Here is a 20,746-nt window from a genome sequence, read left to right on the forward strand (position 1 = left end):
GAACAGGCACACAGATCCCTCACCACACGTCTGCCTCCAGGAGCACCACCGCGACCGGTGATAGTTCGATTCCTGAATTATCGGGACCGAGATACTGTTTACGCCTCGCCCGGGAGAAGAAACAGGTCCCCTATGAAAACACGATGTTTGCGTTCTTCCCGGACTACATACAAACACTGCAAGAGGCACGAGGCAAGTATGCGGCTGTAAAGAAAAAAATTACAGGCTTAGGAGATTCCATATGCAATTCTGTACCCGGTGAAATTACGAGTAACACATTGAGGGAAACAGCACCTCTTCCAGAACCCACAACAGGCAGAGGAGTACCTTAAACAATGCCACTGAGCATCCTCTATGGAAGACGGGGCCCGCCAACTGCCCAAGGTCCCATTCACCCATGTCAAACCCGGACTGATGATAGAGGCTCCAACCTATGCGAATAATACTGCTTTTAGCGGAATACCCTCTTCGAATGAACATACTATGGTGACTTATTACATTAAATATCATACTGAAACTGTTCCGCCCGAACACTCGCCTCCATGCCACAGAAGCTACTTGTCTGTTGAAGGAAGGGTGGCATATGGGTGTAAAAGGGGAGGGGAGTAGGCAAGTCTAGTGAATTCCCCAAGAAAGAGTACCCCCATATCTTCTTTATTGTGATATTTTGTTTTTGTTTGATCCTAGGTTCTAACTGTTGGGGAGGGTACAAATGCCCGATGAGTTGGGTGTGTCGGAGTGGGTGGGGGAAGGATGTCCTAGCCCGGACAGGTAGTATTTCATTCAGCATGCAAATGGTAGAGACTTACGCTTTAGTCTAATGCATAAGAGGTGGAGATATGGTAGACACTACAAAAAATAAGAAAAAATTAAACATATTATCATGCAATGTCCTGGGCCTGAATAATCCTAGGAAGAAAAGACAGGTAATAGGGTACTTAGAAAGGCACCATATTAATATAGCCCTATTGCAAGAAACACACCTGAACCCAGCGGCTAAGCCCCAGTTTGCTATGAGATGGGCATCACACCGCTGATTTTAGTCATATTCTGGATACTCTAGAGGAGAAGCCATTCTCATAAAGCGTGGAGTGAGCTTTGCGTTGGGAGGGGTGGAAATAGATTCAAACAGGGGGTATTGTCTAATTTGAAGGTGATTAGACTCACAAGACGTGACGATCACCAGTTATTATGGCCCTAACACCGATGATCCACAAACTCTATACATATTATGGAGTAAGATCCAAGTGCTAGGTACCACTTATGTTATCTGGGGAGGGGACTTCAATACGGTAGTGAGCCCACAGATGGATAGATCCTGGGTCTCCTCCTTGCACTACACGAACACGCAGAGAACATTAAAGGACCTGTTAGACACTAATTACCTACTCAACACATGGTGTTACAAACATCCTTAGCAGAGAGAAGGCACACATCACTCTGCAGTCCACTCCACATGGTCCTGATTGGATTAATGAATTGTATCAGTGGGAATGGTGCATTAGCTTGAAACAGTGACTCACCTAGCCCGCACATACTCAGACCACCCTCCTGTGATGGTTCTAATGCAAACCCCGGTAGACCAAAGCCCCTATGCTAGCAGGCGCCTGAACACCATGCCTCTGCAGGATACAGTCTTTAGGATTGAGATTGAACAGGAAATCCAGGCTTTCTTTGTGCACAATGTAGCATCGGTGTCTAATCTGACAGCGGTATGGGAGGCTTTTAAAGTCACTGCAAGGGGATGGTGCATCTCTAAGGGGGGCATACAAGGGGACATACGAGGGGACCTACGCAGACTATAGAGGGATATCAAGGCTCTTGAGAGGGACCTCACCGAAGAAAACAAGAGTGTTACCAGGGCCAAGCTGTGGGACAAGATGACAGAATGTGAGGACACTGCAGATAGAGAATGCAACTTTTGATGGAAATACCATATGGCGAGAGTATACGGAGAAGGGGTACGGAGAAGGGGACTGCCCGGGAAAAGTTTTAGCAAATATGGTGCGCCCGCCCAAGTTCTCCAATTACATAGCAGAGATTCAGGACTCACAGAGCAGGGTCCACAGGAACCTCCCAGAACAATTACAAACATTTGTGTTTTATTACAGTTCACTATACATCTCCCAAAGAGGGCCCCCGCTTGATCTCCCACAGAACTTTGAAAATACGGCTTTGGCCCGGCTTGGGGATACGCAGCGCAAATTTCTGAGTTTGGATTTAGAAGTGGATGAAATTATAGACGCAATTATGCACATGAAATCTGGGCGCACGCAGGGCTTGGATTGCCTACCCATAGAATTGTATAAGGCCTATGTGCAACAGCTGGCATCCATTCTTAAAGAGGTATTCTACGAAGCGGAGGAGGAGGGCTGTCTGCTGAGAACCATGCGTTAAGCCCAAATAGTCTCCCTATTAAAGCATGATAAGTGCCCACTCTACTGCAAGTCCTACCGCCCTCTCTCACTACAGAACTGTGACACTAAGATCCTAGCCAAGATCCTGTCTAACCGTCTAAGTCTCCTGATGGAGCGGCTGGTATTACCAGACCAAGCGGGATTCATCCCACACGCGCTACGTCACACAATCCTAAGACTCTCTTGGCACTCATGCAAGACATGGACCCTAATAGTTCAGCGGTGGCGGTGTTTCTGGATGCCACTAAGGCATTTGACTCAGTTGAGTGGCACTTTGGGATATATGGGGATGCCCCCTGTATTTCTAAACTGGGTACGATTGCTGTATAGGCAGCAGATAGCCACGGTATTGCTGAACTGAGCTAGATCCAGAAACTTTGCAATTTCCAGGGGTACGAGGCATGGCTGCCCCCTGTCCCCAATCTTGTTTGCCTTAGCAATTGAGCCCTAGCCGTGAAGATAAGGCAGCATCACAAAGGGAGAGCATTGGTATACCCGTCTCATCAATTGCTTATCTCACTATATGCAGATGACTTGACTTTATACATTAAAAAGCCCCAAGAAAATTTAAATCCGGTCTTGTGGGAAATAACTAAATTATGGGCCATATCTAGGATACAAATAAACTGGACTAAGTCTGCTATCTTCCTCTTAACGGACAATACTAAACCCTCACCAGTTGGACTACCCCCTGGTATAGAAGAATGACACAGTTAAATATCTGGGTATACACATAACTAGGGATAAAGACGCACTTATGCATACAAATTAACGGACCGCAATTGATAAGATGACGGACATATCTTGAAGCTTCTTCAAAAAAACAAAAACTAAAACAGTTGAGGCGGCATATAAGATATGGAGGGCCTTCAAGAAGAGCTTTGGCTTGGGCAGATTTAATGCACATACTAGATTGGTCAAGAATCCTACAATACCGCAGGACATCTTTTCAGATGTAATCTTTGGGGAGTGGGAACGACTGGGGGTGAAGAAGCTGGGGCATCTCATAGGGCCAGATGGTATGCAGCAATTCACGGTCCTTCAAGGGGTTTTTGGAATGAACTCAAGAAGTTTCTTTAAGTATTTACAGATAAGAAGCTTTTTAGCCAGTAAGGCAGGTGGGGCACGAGGATTTGAAAATAACACAATCCTGCAGATTATTGAGGAGGCGCAAGGGTGCACAATTGGGAGGCTGTATGCGGAACTAATTAGGAATAGAGGTGATGACCTAGACAAGGTGGAATTAAAATGGATGAACAGATTAGGGATACTGCGGGGGATGTTTGGGAAATCATTACAGTTGAGTCAAGAAACTCTTCGCTCATCAGCTCTGCAAGCTCAGCATTTTAAAACTTTGTAAACACTGTACTATACACCTGCCGAAATCGCACAATGGGGAGGGTCGCGAGGGATCACCTGCCCCAGATGCGATAGTATGGAGGGGGATATAATTCATATGTTTGCTACCTGTCCTAGTCTGCAGCCTCTTATACAAGCCATGGAGACATTTTTAGATGCGGCATTGAAAGTGAACGAAAAGATAAAACCAGAGTTAATTCTGTTAGGGGTTGCAAATGATACCCCCAAGGTAACCAAGAGTACTTTCTCTTTGTAGCAATGGCAGTATTCCGGATATGTATAGCTACGGCTTGGAAGGATAGAACACCCCCTACGTTACAGCAGTGGGTAGCAAGGTTGTTACACAGTTGGAATATAGAAAATGCGATTTCCGCCCGGAAAGGGAAAAGGGGTAGAATAAGGGGGCTACAAATCTGGGCTCCGATTAACGAATGGAGGAAAGGGGTGGTTAACTATAAATAATTTGTAAATGTCTTCCTTTTTTTTTTTTTCTTTCCCTGTCCTTTTCTCGTCTTATGTAAACATTGATCTTTTTCTATCTGGTTTAGTTCTCTTCGTTTATTTTCTTCCATGCTCTTATGATATAAAGTATTAGCAATGTGTTGTAAATAGATTGTATTGTTAGTTCCTGATTCAAGATTTTGTGGAATTTGTCCTGTGGGGGAGGGGGGGAATAACTGTTTAAAAAAAAAAAAATCTCAATAAATATATTATAAAAAAAAAAAAAATAAGATGACGGACAGTAAAACCCGGTGGGTGCAACTACCTCTCTTGATGGCAGGAAGAATATCTCTTATTAAGATGGTCCTTCTACCAAAATTCTTATACCAATTTATTAATCTACCTTATCACTCTGGGAGGTTTTTCTTTAAAACGCTTAAAACACAACTAACACGACTCATTTGGGGAGGGAAACAAGCGTGACTAAACCTTGCAACATTGATGTTACCGAATCAGCAGGGAGGGTTTGAAGTCCCTAACTTTGAATACTTCGATTACTGTGCCCAGGCACAATTTGCTGCCCACTGGTTCCATCCGACCCCATTTATGCCACACCTGGCTGTTGAGGATGGATACATTGCCCGACTCCACCCTCTGGCTACCTATTCACGGAAGTGAAAGATCGGGAATGGGACCCGTCAACTGTAGACTGTACCATTGCCACATGGCAACGATGTAGTGTAGTTCCTATTTCCCTTATAGGTTCTGCGCATTGGAATAACATACTTGATAGGCTTGGCATAGGACTGAGGTCTGTATGCCCCTATTATGTATATTAAACTTAATTACTGTGTACCAGCTAGCTCAGAGGCCACTAGAGATGTCTTGAAGACAAGAAGGGAATAGCTTCTGGCAACAACATAACATAAAACCCTGATCCCTCAGGTTCATGGAAACAATATACTACTTTTCATTCAGTCACTCATCTCAGAGAAGTATATAGAAGAAACAGTCAGGTGTGTTTACAATAAAATGTATTGCACAGTTGTTATTCTAGTACTGGTTATATGTGCTGCGACAACTGTTGGATAGTAGCAGAGAATTATGGCCAGCAGTGCAGTTAAATAAAAAGGCATTGTATAGTTTTACCATTTTGCAATAGTAATGAACACATACATGAAATACAGAATGCATTAAGATAAAGCCTATACCCCTATGATGCCTAACTAGATGTACCTAAGTGTACCTAGCATGTGTGTAGGTCTTAGAGAGCCAAGAATCCCCCTTGGATGTAATCTAACCCCATTACGGTAGTAGGACTTCATCCTGATCTCGAGCTGGACACCCAAAGATGTGTGATGGACCTCTGCCAGCTGGAGCTGGGGCATGATGCAGGTTGCAGTGTCTCAGGCAGAGTGTCGCCATGGAAGTCTCGGTCTCCTCTGGTTTGCTTGGGCAAAGGGAGGTATATTTATACCAGATTGGTGCCTTGGATTGATGCAAAGTTGGGCAGAGAAAGATGAGTTCTTGGAGAAAGGGTCTGTTTCCAAGAATTTGTGTTCTTGGAGAAAGGGCCTGTTTCCAAGAATTTGTTGTGACGTAGGTTAGTCACTGTTGGACATGGAGATTACGTATTTAGGATGGACCGTCTTCTGTGCCCAGAGCACACTGATCAGATAAGGGACAGCCTCTCTGTTGCTTGTTATTGTGAAGGGAGGGCTAATCTAGGTCAAAGGGCCTGCCTGGGTGAAAGGGCCTGCCTGTCTCTGTGACACAACGGATTTGTGCCTCTGAGACAGAGTACCTATGTTAGGTCCTCAATTTCATTTATAACAACAAATTGCCAGAAGGTTGGAGATTTCAATGGTGTACTCTCCCAGATTGCCTTTGATGGGCCACCCACTACTGCAGGTTACCTATGAAGGGATATGTCAGAGAATGCTTTGCAATCTCCAATACACTACTTGGGGAGACCCTTTTGTTGATGGGCTGTTCCGCTCCAGGGAGCAATTCTTTGGAACAGACACTCCTACCATAATGCACCTATTCATGTACATACGACTCCGGCAAAGCGATAAAGCTGTTACCCCGCCATTCCCCATAGAACCGACCACCCTACCATCTTTACATGCAATATAACAGTCTGGACCTCCCAAGCACATCACGTTCATGCTGTACAAACACATGCAGAATGCACCACCTTCACATAACCCACTCGCCGGGATGGGATAAAGATCTGGAGGTCCCCCTGATGGATGAGCTATGGAAATTTAGTTGCAAGCAGACGGAAGCAGTTACAGCCAGTAGCCGGCGGAGACTTGTCCACTGCAAATTTTTACACAGACTATATCACACTCCCGTCAAGCTCTATAAGTTCTGTCTGGGGGAAGATGATAAATGTGAAAGATGTGGAGGGGAATGGGCGGATTCCCTTCATCTAGCACGGCAATGTCCACAAGTGCTGGAATACTGGATACAGGTTATTGAAGGTATGTCACACATGATAGGAGTGAGGATACAGCCGACCCCATTAGTAGCTCTCTTGGGCAGTACCCAAGATGTAATTACAGTTAATAAAATGTACCTCGCGCTGGGACTTCGAATTGCAAAACGCTGAGTTGTCTGTAGTTGGGGGAGGGGCAATGATCCTAAGTTCAAAGACTGAATACAAGACTTAACAACCTGGCAAGAACAGTTGAATTGTTACGGTGATTTTTTACCCCTGAAATCACGACCAAAGGATATATGGGGCCCTCTGGCTGCATACCTCTTAGCACAAGGGACAGATACGGACAAAGACCAGGAGGTGGAGGAGAGCGGAACATGGATGGCGGATGAGATGGTCGAACACCCTCTGCCCCTATCAGATGTGATTGTAGCCCCAGTACCCTGAAAGCAGATAGTCATGGAGTGGTGAAGGCTTTAGGTTAAATGGGTAAAGGACCTGAAGTTTTATTGCATATGAATGGGAAGGTAACCCTAAACACTCAAGAACTGTCTGAACGAGCTCGTCAACAAACGAAAGCATAGACCTTGGCTTTCAGAAGAAGGTGCTGTTATGTCACACACTTCATGGTACTACTGATGATATGCATTGCTGAAACTGTGCTTGCTTTAGGAGCTAGGCAGGAGGGGGGCTATATGTTCAGATACTGCATAAAAAGTTATCTGCGGTTTACCCTAACCACTCAAGAACTGTACAAACTAACTCACCAACAAACAAAAACATAGACCTTGGCTTTCGGAAGAATGTGCTGCTACATCATACACTTCACGGTACTCCTGATGATCTGTATTGCTGAAAATGTGCTTGTTTTAAGGGCTAGGCGGGAGGGGGGCTTTTTGTTTAGATCCTGCATAAAATGTTAACTGCGGTTTCGTTTATAAGCTAATCAGGATACTGCAATCGGTAATTGCTTATTACTGAAGGATACTCATCTGCTGTAACATGCAAGTGACTAATAAAGGTTTTTGAATTTTTTTTAAAAAGGTTACATTTCAATCTAAAGATCTGGGAAACATCTGGTGGATGCACATTCGATGATCTCTTCTGCAAGAGACATCTTTTGACCTTCGGTTACCTTATGGATCAATTTAATATACATAAAAGTCAATGTTTGGCTTAGTGCTGCTGCCCCCTCCATGTTCACTAAAACATAGTGGCTACGCAACCACAATCATATGCCCTTATACAATGTCTTTACACCTTGGTGAATGGGCATATACTAGTTAGTTGATTTGCCAAGACTATAGGTGAACATCAAACACTCCTACCAGGACCCTACGAAGCAGATGGGAGAGGGAAATGGGCAGTGCGTTCAATGATAAAGAGTAGGAGAAAATACTGACTTGCCTTTTGGAAATATCCAGTAAATCTAGGTTGCAATTCATACAATTCAGTATTCTACACAGTGCCTACCTGTCGCTGGCTAAAATGAATACATTCTGAATGCAAATGCCAGCTATAATGTTGTACAACTGGAGGAGTTGATCTGAGGCATATGTTATGGTTGTGACCCTCTTTGGCACAATACTGATTGACACTCACAGCTCAGCTGGGTGGGAAATTCTGCTGTTTGAATTTCAGTGTATTATAAGGGATGATATTTTTCGATCTTGATTGACACCATGCTCCCACTTCGCACAAAAGCAGCACGACTGATAAATACAATCTGTCAATGTATGATTTTCACATCACCACATTCTACCACACAATATTCTCCCAAATTTGAGGATGTATGCTGAATTAAATGTGCTCTTACTCTTATACTTGCAAACAGGAGCTAAGTGTCTCATTGATGTTGGCCTCCTTGTGCTAAAACACTGATAAATTATTGCCTTACTTTGCTTTGTAAACTTTTACCTTTTATGCTTATGTCATACATATAATAGGGTTACCTTTACTTTTATCGCAGTACATAATCTGATTTTCTTTATATTCTAGACTGACATCCTGATCTGTTAAAAGTATATAGAAATGTATCTTTTGTGCAGTAGTTGCTGCAACCAGACCCGGGCGGTGGGGAGGGGCAGGGTGGGGTGGTGCTGGGATAAAAAAAGCACTTGCCTCTCTAAGGCCAGCCGGCGCCTCTCCCCTGTACTCTTCTTTCTGTTTTTGGTCTCACCATCAGGAAGCAACCGGGCTCCCAGGCTCCCCTGAGGCAATCACAATGCTGCAATGCAGCATTTTGATTGGTCTGATCACCGTGGATTGGAGCCCAGACAGGGACTGGGAGGGTGGGCATGTTCCTTACCTGGTGGAAAAGATGTAAAGTGCTCAGGACTGTCTGCCTGGCCCTACATGGCAGGCCAAGCAGTCTTGCACATTTTGGGAGTGAAAACCACTCCTCGCCCTGCTCTTTCCAGGCCTGCCCCACCTCGAGAGCCAGTGACTACAATAGGAAAACTAAAATGACAATAACTATATGTTGGCTAACTGGTTTTAGGTTTAAACCTATATTAACTGATAAAACCCCACCAAAAGGAAAATAGCCATCACCGGTGTAAACATATATACACTGAAAAAACAACTTTGCAACCACAAACTAAATGCCATTCAAAGAAAGGAAAAGAAGAGTGAAAGTCATTTTTATTTCTTCCTGAAGGGGCCAATACATGTAACTTTGTTATACAAGGTGGCATCAAGAAAGACTGGCCTAAAATTATTCTGCTTGAGGTTTGTTGTTTAGGTATGTCACTAAAACTTACAGCCAGATTCATCGATGTCCCGATTTGCGAGTCCTTATTAGCGATTATTAAGGGTTCGCTATTAATGACTCGCAAAACGGGATTCATGTAGAAATCACAATATTATTTGCGATTTCTACAGCTTCCTTATTTGCAATTAGCAAATTGCTAATCGCAAATATGGAATGACTCCCCATGCATTCCTATGGGCCTAGTGGCCCATAGGAATGCATGGGGAGTAATTCCTTATTTTCGATTAGCAATTTGCTAATCGCAAATAAGAATGCGATTTCAAGGGTGCCAGGGGTGTCCAAAGGACAACCTGTAGCACCCCTGAAATGTAAATGTAGACTGATGTTGCTCACACACATGTCCAAAGGACATGTGTTTGTGTAACAAACAACTTTGAAAAATGCACTAAAGTGCATTGTTCAAAGTTTTCGCTATTTACCACGAAGTCAGACTTCGCAGTAAATAGCGGCCAAAAATAGCGATTTCGCAATTCAAAAATGGTTCATGAATTGCATTTAAGGAATCTCAAATAGAGATTCCTTAAATGCAATTCCTCGCAATCTAGCGATTTCGCAATTTGTGATTTTTGCATTTGGGATGATGAATCCCAAATGCAAAAATTGTGCTTGCAAAAGGCCAGATTCTCAGAATCTGGCCCTTTGTGAGCCGATTTTACAATGATGAATCTGGCAGATTGTCTCTTCTTCCTTCTGCTTTTTTCAGTTTTATGGAATTTGGTCTAAAGATTAAGGGGGTCATTACGATCGCGGACGGACTTGAGTCCGTCCGCGACCCCAGAGCATGAGGGAACGTCCGCATGGGCTGCGGCGTTCCCTCTGTGCAGATTAGGATGTGACCGCCTGGGTGGCGGTCACATCCTCTATTTTAACATTGCGGCGGGTGGAGCTTCAAGCTGCTCCCGCAGCAATGTTAAAAAAGCATGCACAGCATTTGCGTGCACAAAGCGGCAGGCACCGCGCGGTGCCTGCTGCATTGTGCACGCAAATGCAGGGGGGTACCATAGGTACCCCCCATGTGCACCCCCCACCCCCCACTACACCTAGGGGGCCCGCAACGGGCCCCCGCAGTGCAGTTACACATGCTTTTCCACGGCGGAAAAGCCGCCGCGGAAAAGCATGTTCAAAAGCACATCCTAATCTGGCTGACGGTGTCTGAGAGACACCGTCACCATTTTAGTGCTTTTCCGCCGCGGTTGTAAGCCAGCCGCGGCGGAAAAGCTGCGGACCTAAACCATGACCCACCAGCCATCCTAATGTGGCGGTGGGTCCCTTTTGGGTCCGCAGAGGATTTTCCGCATCCTCCGGGCCGGTGGTGGCTTCCGCCGGCCCGGAGGATGCGGAAAATCCTCCATCGTAATGACCCCCAAGTGTTTAGAAGCATGGTTTAGGTCTTATTTAGTTATTTTATAAACTGTAGAGAATCGGGAAATATCAAAATCATATTTGCAATTTTGGCTACATTTGATTTCACTGATAGGTAAAATGTCTGGTTTCATAAGAATCTTTCCTAGTATGTGGCATCATATTTACCCGCAGACAGAGAATGGGTGAAATCCTTTGATATATCAGCCCCTTTTTCTAGTGAGTCAGTATTGATTGTAAGTGAATTGCCAAACACCCCAGTCTTTAAACATTCAGTGCAAGATGTAGCGATAAGTATATGTGAAAAGAACATGACACCAGGCGTTTGGTAAACATGGAACACAGTGTCACTTGGAATGCTGTTAAAAAAGGTTCCTACCAAGTTCAATAAAGATTGGAGTGATATTGTTTGTATTTGCAGTAAAGCAGCTACGTAGATGAAAAAAATGTATGATGGCCTGTCAAAATCGATACCTGAGTTGAAGTGCTTCCCTGATTCTTGTCACTTGCTAGATGGTATGCTGAAAGCATCTTTACAATTTTCAGAGTTAATGAAGAATGCTATTGACATGGTAGTCCTTTCTGGTGCAGTAAACATTTATTTGGTCCTCATATACCCTGTGCACACGCTTCCTATACACTTGCACTATCAGTGCAGAAAGCAAGCAATAATTAAAATTAAATAAAAATTTTATAAACACCGGAAAACACATTTTCTGTTGTTTTTAATGGTGCGAAAATGTGCAACCACTGATAACCACTGTTTTTTTAAGGTATTGAAAAAAATGAAAAAACCCCACCGGAATTTACCAAAAATAGAAATTGAAAACAGGAATGCCTAACTATATGTTATTTTCATTTTAGTTTTCCTCTTGAGCATTGAGGCGATGATCCTCCTCCTTAACAGAGGAGGCGCCACTGGACCCATAATGTGAAATGTTGCTGAATATGCAATAGTCAGTATGCAATGTAATACTGAACACTGTTTAGTTTTGAAAAATTTTATAAAAAGATTGAACGGTAAACTCCAAAAGAGTACTGACTATCAGTTGAAATTGTAGCACTCTGTGTGTGAGCAATCCAACAGGCTCTACTAAGAGCAATCAGCTCAGCAACTTGTACAGATAAAAACATTGCCCAAATATGATATTTCAGCAATGTACGTTAATGTGAACAGCATATTTTGCATGCAAATCTCCTTCAATCTCTCTTAAACCAGAGCGATTGGCAAATATAACTAAATCAGCTGAATTCAATGGCACATCTTGTAAATCATATTTTGAGTTTGTGCATAATTCTGTAATTCCAAATAATCAAGGGCCGCATGTACAAAGGCTTTTTGTGGTCACTAGCAGGCCAATTTGCTTTCAGACGGGTACAGCTTGGTTTCTGTGACACAGTGACAATGGGACCCACATCTGGGCATACTCCTGCCACTTAGGGCAGTACATGAGACACAGAAAATGTGATGGGAGGCTGCTTGGAATAAGTATAACTACGGGCATTAATTCAGGGTAGCAATCCAACCCATCATTCTTTTGGTCAGCATGCCACCGCAGTTGGGATCCACCAACATGCAAATCTGTCTTGACCTTGCTCCTCATGGGAACAGTCCAGCCCGATCTGCCATGCCAGGACATCCCTGAACCTGAACACAAAAAATCTAGGACCGGTTAGCCCTAGTTATGGGCTCATCAGCCAGGTACAGCTTGGTTGCAGAGACACAGTGACCATGGGACCTATATCTGGGCATACCCATGCCATTTAGGGCAGTATATGAAACACATAAAAGGTGGTGGGAGACTGCTTGCAATAAGTCTAACCACTGGCAATTGCTCAGGGAAGAACTCCAGCCCATTGTTCTTTTGCTCACTATGCAACGTCAGATTTGATCCAGCCATATGCAAATCAGTATTGACCTTGATCCTCATGGAAACAGTCCATCCCGAGCTGCCAAACCAGGTCCTCCCTGAACCACGACCAGTGTTGCACTAGTTCTGGGTTCACCAGCTAGGTACAGCTTGATTTCAGTGACACAGTGAGCATGCCAGGTCATCTCTGAACCGGAACACCAAAAACACAGGACCGGTTTTGCCCTAGTTATGGGTACAGCTTGGTTCCTGTGGCATAGTGAGCATTGAACCCCCGTTGGGCATTCCTCTGCCACTTAGAGCGGTAGATGAGACACAGAAAAGGTGATGGGAGGATGTTTGCAATAAGTCTAACCACTTGCATTAACTCAGGTTAGCAATCCAACCCATCATTCTTGTATTCACCATGCCACCTCATTTTGGATCCAGCCATATGCAAATCTGTCTTGACCCCCTCAGCCTGGGACGACTCCTGGTGGCCGACCACACTGGGAACAGCACCAACACCCACCGAACATGCACACAACCTATGATTCATCCTCGACTCATCCCTCTCCATGTCCAAGCAGGTCAATGCCGTCTCCTCCTCCTGCTACAACAACCTCCGCATGCTCCGCAGGATCTACAAGTGGATTCCGACCGAAACAAGAAGAACAGTGACACAGTCCCTCGTCAGCAGCAGACTGGACTACGGCAACGCACTCTATGGCGGAATCCCAGCCAAACACCTACGACGACTACAACGCATCCAGAACGCCTCCGTCCGACTGCTTGTCAATGTCCCCCGCCGCAGCCACATCAACCCCCACCTGAGAGACCTACACTGGCTCCCCGTCGACAAGAGGATCACCTTCAAGCTCCTCACCCACGCACAAAGAGCACTCCACAACACCGGACCAGTCAACCTGAACAGCAGACTCAGCTTCCACACCCCCACCCGCCATCTCTGCTTCGCCAGCCTCGCTCTCGCCGCAGTCCCCCCGCATCCAACGTATGACCTACGGCGGCAGATCCTTCTCCTACCTCACCACCAAAACCTGAAACACCCTCCCTACCCACATACAGCAGACCCAAGACCTACTCACCTTCAGAAGACTCCTCAGGACCTGGCTCTTCGAACAGTAGCAGCACCCCCAGCGCCTTGAGACCCTCACAGGTAAGTAGCGCGAGTACTCTGATTGATTGATTGATTGACCCTACTTCTCATGGGAACAGTCCAGCCCGAACTACCAAGCCAGCTCCTTCCTGAACCGAAACACAAGCAACCCAGGACCAGTTTTGCCCTAGTTACGGGATCATCTGTGGGGTACAAATTGGCTCCTGTAACACAGTGAGCACAGGGCCTATGCCTGGGCATACCCATGCCATGTAGGGGAGTACACAAAACACACAAAAGGTGATGGGAGGCTGATTGCAATAAGTTTAACCACTGGCAATCGCTTGGGGTAGCACTCCAACCCATTTTTCTTTCGTTCACCATGCAATCTCAGTTTTGATCCAGCCATATGCAGATCAGTATTGACCTTGATACTCATCGAAACATTCCTGCCGAACTGCCAACTCATGTTCTTCCTGAACCAGAACACAAGCACCCAGGATGGGTTTCAGGCTCGTTATGGGTTCATCAGCCTTGTACAGCTTGATTTCAGTGATACAGTGAGCATTGGAACAAAGTCTGGTCATACTCATGGCACTTAGGGAGGTAAATCAAACACACAAAAGGTAATGGGAGGCTGCTTGCAATAAGTCTAACCAATGACAATAGCTCGGTGCAGCACTCTAACCCACTGTTCTGCTGAACATGCAACGTCAGTTTGGCTCCAGCCATATGCAAATCTGTCTTGACCATGCTCCTCATGGAAACAGTACAGCCCGACCTTCCAAACCAGGTCCTCCCAGCATTTCTACTTCAGGTTTTTGCTTTTACATTTCAGATATTTTAGTCTGATTTGTTTAATTGAACTGATTTGCGGCATAAAAAGAGGCATTCTGTTCACATGGAGGCTTTTGGTAATCCTATATTTGGTCATGGTACATTCTTATGGCTTTCTAAGAGTCAGTACATAGTTTTAGAAAAGTAAACAGCTTTAACTAGTGGTGCAGAGGTTCGAATCGCTGTTATCATTAATCGATTCTCCAGGGAAATGTAAAGGAGTGGAGCACAGACAGCTCCATTTAGGCCTTCATAAGTCTCTATGCCTTGGCCATGGTGACATGGAGTGTCATTCTGTGGCATAGCTGTCAAAAATACTTGGACACATTCAAACCTTTGAGACCATTAAACTTCTATGTTAGTGCCTGTTTCCAAACCTGTTTAGCACTAAGGGCCTCATGTCATAAAATCACAGAGTTTGGATCCATAAAAATGCTTATCATTATGTACAAAACATTTTACGAGTTGGACAAATCTTTTGGCTAGTAAAAGTACTTTTGCAATTGTTTTAGAATTAAAATATGAGGCTTCATGAAAGTGGTGTCCTCCCTCCCCTTTCTAGTTCAGAAAGGAATTTCTGTCTCAAACCATTAATAAGCTGATGACCCCTGAGTTGGGGTGGCAACTAATTTGCAAAGGAGATGGTGTTCCTTTAGGGCCCCTTTCCCTTTGGAAATTATATTGGCAGCATCAGTGGGGAGATGATTTCAAAGACAGTGGCCAGGTAAATAGTGAGGTTTCCTTATTGTTTACACAGCTGCCGGACAAACAGTACAGTATCTCAATTATTTAGCCAGTGTTCGGGTAAATAGCAAAGATGTTCTTATTTTTGCACAGCTAACAGCCGAATAGTGCAGAATCTCTATTATTTAGCTGGTAGCCGGATAAATAGAAAAGCTTTACTGCTATTTGAACAGCCGTCAGCCAAATAGTGCAGTACTTCTAATATTTAGCTGGCGGTGGGTATACAGTGATGTTTTTCTGCTATTTGCACGACCACTGGCCAAACAGTTCAGAATTTCTAATATTTAAAAGGAGGTTGGGTACATAGTAAAGTTTCCCTTCTATTTTCAAGGCCGCCTACCAAATAGTAAATATTTTCTACTATTTATTCAGTGGCCAAGTAAATAATAATAATAAAAATAACAAAAGTGATAAGAGCGCAAACAGCTACCTCAAACAGAGGTGTCCCGGCACTAGAAGAAAGACAAAAAGTATGAAACCGCTAGATCGGCAGGTATGAACCAGACGCACTCTAAAGGTCTAGGCTAAAAATCCAAGTTTTCACTGCTTTCGTAAAAATAGGTTCAGACTTAATCTGTCGCAAAAAGTTGGCCAGATCTTTCCAAAGCTTTGAGGCCACGGTCACTATTGACTTTCCTCCAATACGAGCTTTCTTGACCCTCGGGACGCTCAGAAAGTTGAAGGCACTAGATCTAGAGGGCTATTTTGTTTATAGCTGCACAATCGCAGCTTGAGATAGTTTGGACAATTGCCATGGAGAGAACGGAAGGCAAAAGTTAGTGCCTTGAATTCTATTCTCCTAGCCACGGGCAGTCAATGGAGTTTCTTAATGTGTGGCGAAATGTGATGACGGTAGGGGACTCTCCTTATCATTCTTGCCACTGCATTTTAAACTATTTGCAGCCTTTTAATCTGGTAGACAGGTACATATAGGCTATTGGCATAGTCCAATCTTGCCGTGACCATGGCATGTATAACCACACGGCGGCAATCCTCAGGCAGTAAGTGGATACATTTGTGTAGACTTTTCAATTTGCCAGAACAGGCCGAGGACACCTGCGTAATCTGGGCTGAAATGGAGAGGTCCATCTCCCATTTAACCCGTAGATTTTTTGCTGAAATTGCAGGGGTAGGTGGAGGGCCCATTTCCTGTGGCCACCAGAGCTGCGCAGGCAGAGGGCAGATGTTCCCAAAAAATAGTAACTCCGTTTTGCTAGCATTGAACTTCAGCCTGTTGTTGTTCATCCATAGGGATATGTCTGTCAGGCAACCCTTAAAGTTTTCTAGGGCTTTGTCCTTCTTTTCTTTAAAGGAGAACACCAGCTGGATGTTGTCGGCGTAAGATATCGCCTTCACACCCCAGTTGGCGAGAAGAGTGAACAGAGGTGCCAGGTAAATATCGAAAAGGAGCAGGCTACGTGCTGAGCCCTGGGGGACTCCACACCAGATCTTTTTAGATTTGGATTTATATGTTTGTTAATCGATTTGCTGTGTCCGGTTGGGGAGAAAAAAGTTCAGTCATTTTAGCACCGTCCTCCCCACGCCACTCTCTTTGAGTCTAGACAGTAGTATTGCATGGTCCACCGTGTCAAACGCGGTGGACAAATCTAGTAGCACCAGCATTGCAGAAGACCCTGTGTCCACATAAGATTTTATAGATTCAGAAACTTCCAAGAGGGCAGTTTCGGTGCTAAAGCCTGGTCTAAACCCTGATTGGATATCACGCAGGATACCAGAGTCCTCTACAAATGAGGACAACTGTCTTTGCACCCGCTTCTCCAACATTTTAGCAGGGGCTGGCAGGAGGGAAATGGGGCGATAGTTGCTCAGATCCTCCGGCGCTCCATTGGGATTTTTCTTAAGGGGTAACACTGTTGCATGTTTTCACAGCTCAGGGGAGATACCCGTAATTAGGGAGGAGTTCCAGAGATTAACCAAATTCTTGACTATCCACTGGGCCACTATATTCCAGAGTTTAGAGGAGCAAGGGTCCTCTGGGGATCCCGATTTGCAGCTAAGAATCAAGGACAACCCCTCTTGCAAAGTGATAGGGTTGAAATCACAGAAACCGGCTTGTAGATCATTACCTCTTGACCTGTTGGAATTCATTGTAGCATCATTTCCCCTGAAAGTATTATAGATCGTGCGTACTTTATTGTCCAAAAAGTCTGCAATGTTCTCACAAAGTGAGGGGGAGGCTGGAACTTCCATTTGTGCTGCTTGGGGTTTAAGAAACATATCCACCACCTTAAAAAGCTCCTTGCTCGAGTTCTCTGCTGACTTGATGCTATTAGCTATATACTCTCTTCTGGCTGATTTTACACTTTTACGTAGCTCTTTAAGGGCTGTCTTGTAAATTGCTTTAGCACTCTCGTCATAATTGGTCCTCCACTGGCGTTCAAGGTATTTACATCTGCTCTTACCCACTTTAAGGGCCTCAGAGATCCAGGGGGCTGATGCATAGACCTCCCCGCTTTTGTGAGCCGAGGTGGGGCCAACATATCTATTGCCGTAGAGATCCACGTATTGACGGCCAAGGCATCTACATTAGGGTCAGACGTGCAAAGAGAAGGGTTCCTCTGCAATACAGGACCTAACTTTTCAGCCGTTCGTTTTTTCCAATTCCTTTTTCGCACCAAGCAGTACCCGATCTGCTGTCTTTCTTTCTCCAGACCGACCAAATAAGGGATCATATAGTGATCTGACCATATCAACTGGCTCGGTGCCTCCATAACCATGGATGAAAGGTTAGTGAACACAAGGTCCAGGGTATGCCCTGATTTTTGAGATGGAAGTTTTACTAGCTGAACCAAGTTGATTCCAGCAAGGGAGGCTTCTAGCTGAATGGCCTGTGTGCAGTTGGAGTTATCCCTATGTAGGTTAAAATCACCCAGTACCATTTAGTTAGCAAAGTTTGAAGATTTCTGTGCTATATTATCATATATGTCTAAGATGGCACCGTATGAACAGTCGGGGGTCTGTAGATAAGTAATCCAGAGAGTGCAGTAGAGGGGCCGATCTTTAGGCAAAAATGTAGGCCTTCCAAGGTGCCTATTTTAGGTATTATTGAAGTTTCTGCCTCCCTGGACTCTATAAATATGATCGCTATCCCGCCTCCTCTTTTTAAGCCCTCCCTATGTGCGCAGCAAAATTTATACCCAGAAGGGATGGCAAAGGCAATGGCAGGTAAATTATCTTCCTTGAGCCATGTCTCAGTCAAAAATATTTCTCCACGGCGTCTGCGCGGGTGAACAGTGCTCCATTGACACTGCAAGAGAACTCCGGTTGGCTTTGGCGGCCCGAGACGTCTTTTTCCTCGATTCGTATAAATCGTTATCTAGCCTGTGATCTGTCAAGCTCCAAAATCCTTGCTTCTGCGCATGTCTTTTGGATAAGTGCTTCGGACCACGCTAAATCAGAAACCCTCCATTGCACATGATGTAAAATGATAAAACGTTGTCCCGTGGACCCGAGTATAGAACCGGACTGAATCACTACGTATTTCCGCGATAAAACAAGCTGCTCGCCGCCCCGTTTAACTTCGCTTTGCCTGTAAAGAGAACGTCCGGTTGTAGTAATCCATGTTATGCTTGTTCTGCATTCTCCGTTCTGCATTCTCTGTTAGAATTGTTATCTTACATTTCCACTGTAACATTCTATGCACTGATGAGCCATTCTCTACTGGGCTCCTGCTGAAGGTGGTTGTTCAAGCTGTCTGTCCCAATAAAGCTACAGACTTCTACTTGGTATCCTGGCTCTATTTACTACATAAATTTGGCGACGACCGGGATCTTCAACTCTACATCAGATCTCCTCAAAAATATTTTTTTTCTATTCAAGAAAAGAACCCAATCATCAAGAGCCTTTCCAGTGAAGATATGGGACACTGACAGCGTTCACCTGTACAGCTTTATGGATATTAAGGTATTTCTTTTGTTCATATGTGTCAAGATTGCACCAGCGGCTGTGTTGGCTTTCTGTGCCCTGATTGCACCAGCGGCAGTTTGTGTTCCTTCTCCTTACTTTCATCTCGCTCTTTCTAGCGATGTCTATGTGTACAAAATATGCCTCGTAATTGACTGCCGGCTTAACGCGACCTTTGTACCACAAAACGCCACTTTCCTAAAGTTTTCCTCCGCTTACTAACTGTTGCCATACTTGTGTTGTTTTTCAAACTCACCCAACGAGCGCTTCAGTCTCCTCGAGCGCTTCTGTTTACACGAGCGCTTCCATTCACACGAGCCTACTGCCATACGAGCGCTCCTACGCGAGCCTTCTTCTTCCTTCCCAGCGCTCCTGTTCTGATTTCGTCATCTCCGCCTCGTCATCACGCACGCATCACGCTCTCACGTATGCGTATGCGTTCCAGCAACCATTTTGTGTCGCGTCTCCATGGCAACCATCACGATCGGCTAGAAGCTTCAATTACGATCGTTTCTTCAATACTTCCCTAATTTAACGCGTTTTAAACCACGTTGGCATATAAAAAAAAAACGGACTACTTTCCACAGTTATTTCTTTCATTTTCCCTACTTCATGAGAAAGGAGACATTTACAAGGAAAACCTTTAAACAACAAGATTCAGAATCGACTGGAACTAACATTCTCAGACAACGGTGACTACTTTTATTATTTTCACAATTAGTAATTTTACTTCTTGTTGAACTTTCTCAGACAACGGTGACTACTTTTATTATTTTTATAATTAGTAATTTTACTCCTTGTGTGTGAAACTAGTTTTGAATCATTTACAATGTCTAACAACATTCCTTCTCCTGCACATTTCTTACCTACAGCAGGTGATCCTAAAGTGGAATGGGATCTTTGGTTCCCTACATTTTTGGCTTACGTCGATGTTGTTGAAGAGGATGGTTGTTCTCCCAAAAGGAAGCTAGCCCTGTTAAAAAATTGTCTGGGTGGTGCTGGTCTAAAAGAATTACAAAGCTTACCACCCATAGATAGTACTGGTGCTGGGGATTCAAATGTTTTTGATATTGTTATTAAGCAATTAAGCACTAGGTTTGGCAGAAAAATTAATATTGTAATGGAAAGATTTAAATTTTATTCTAGAATACAAAAAGAGGACGAGACTATTGAAAATTATGTAGCCGCTCTGCGTACTCTGGCTGGGTCTTGTGCGTTCGATACCATCAATTTTGAACAGGTTTTGAGGGACCAGATTATGATGCGTACTAAAAGTAAGAAAATCCAAGAACGACTTTGGATGGGTACTGATTCCTCTCTTAGTGCTGTGCTGAACATTGCCAAAGGCATTGAACAGTCCGAACTTTTTGTGAACGAAATTAGAGGTCAGGACACCAAATCTAAAGTTGTGATCCCTGAAGTCTCTTTAGTCAAAAATTTTAATAATTTTAAGAAGAGTTCCTTTTCCCCCAGAAA

This window comes from Lissotriton vulgaris, chromosome 2_1, assembly GCF_964263255.1.
Source record: "Lissotriton vulgaris chromosome 2_1, aLisVul1.2, whole genome shotgun sequence".
Lineage (NCBI taxonomy): Eukaryota > Metazoa > Chordata > Amphibia > Caudata > Salamandridae > Lissotriton > Lissotriton vulgaris.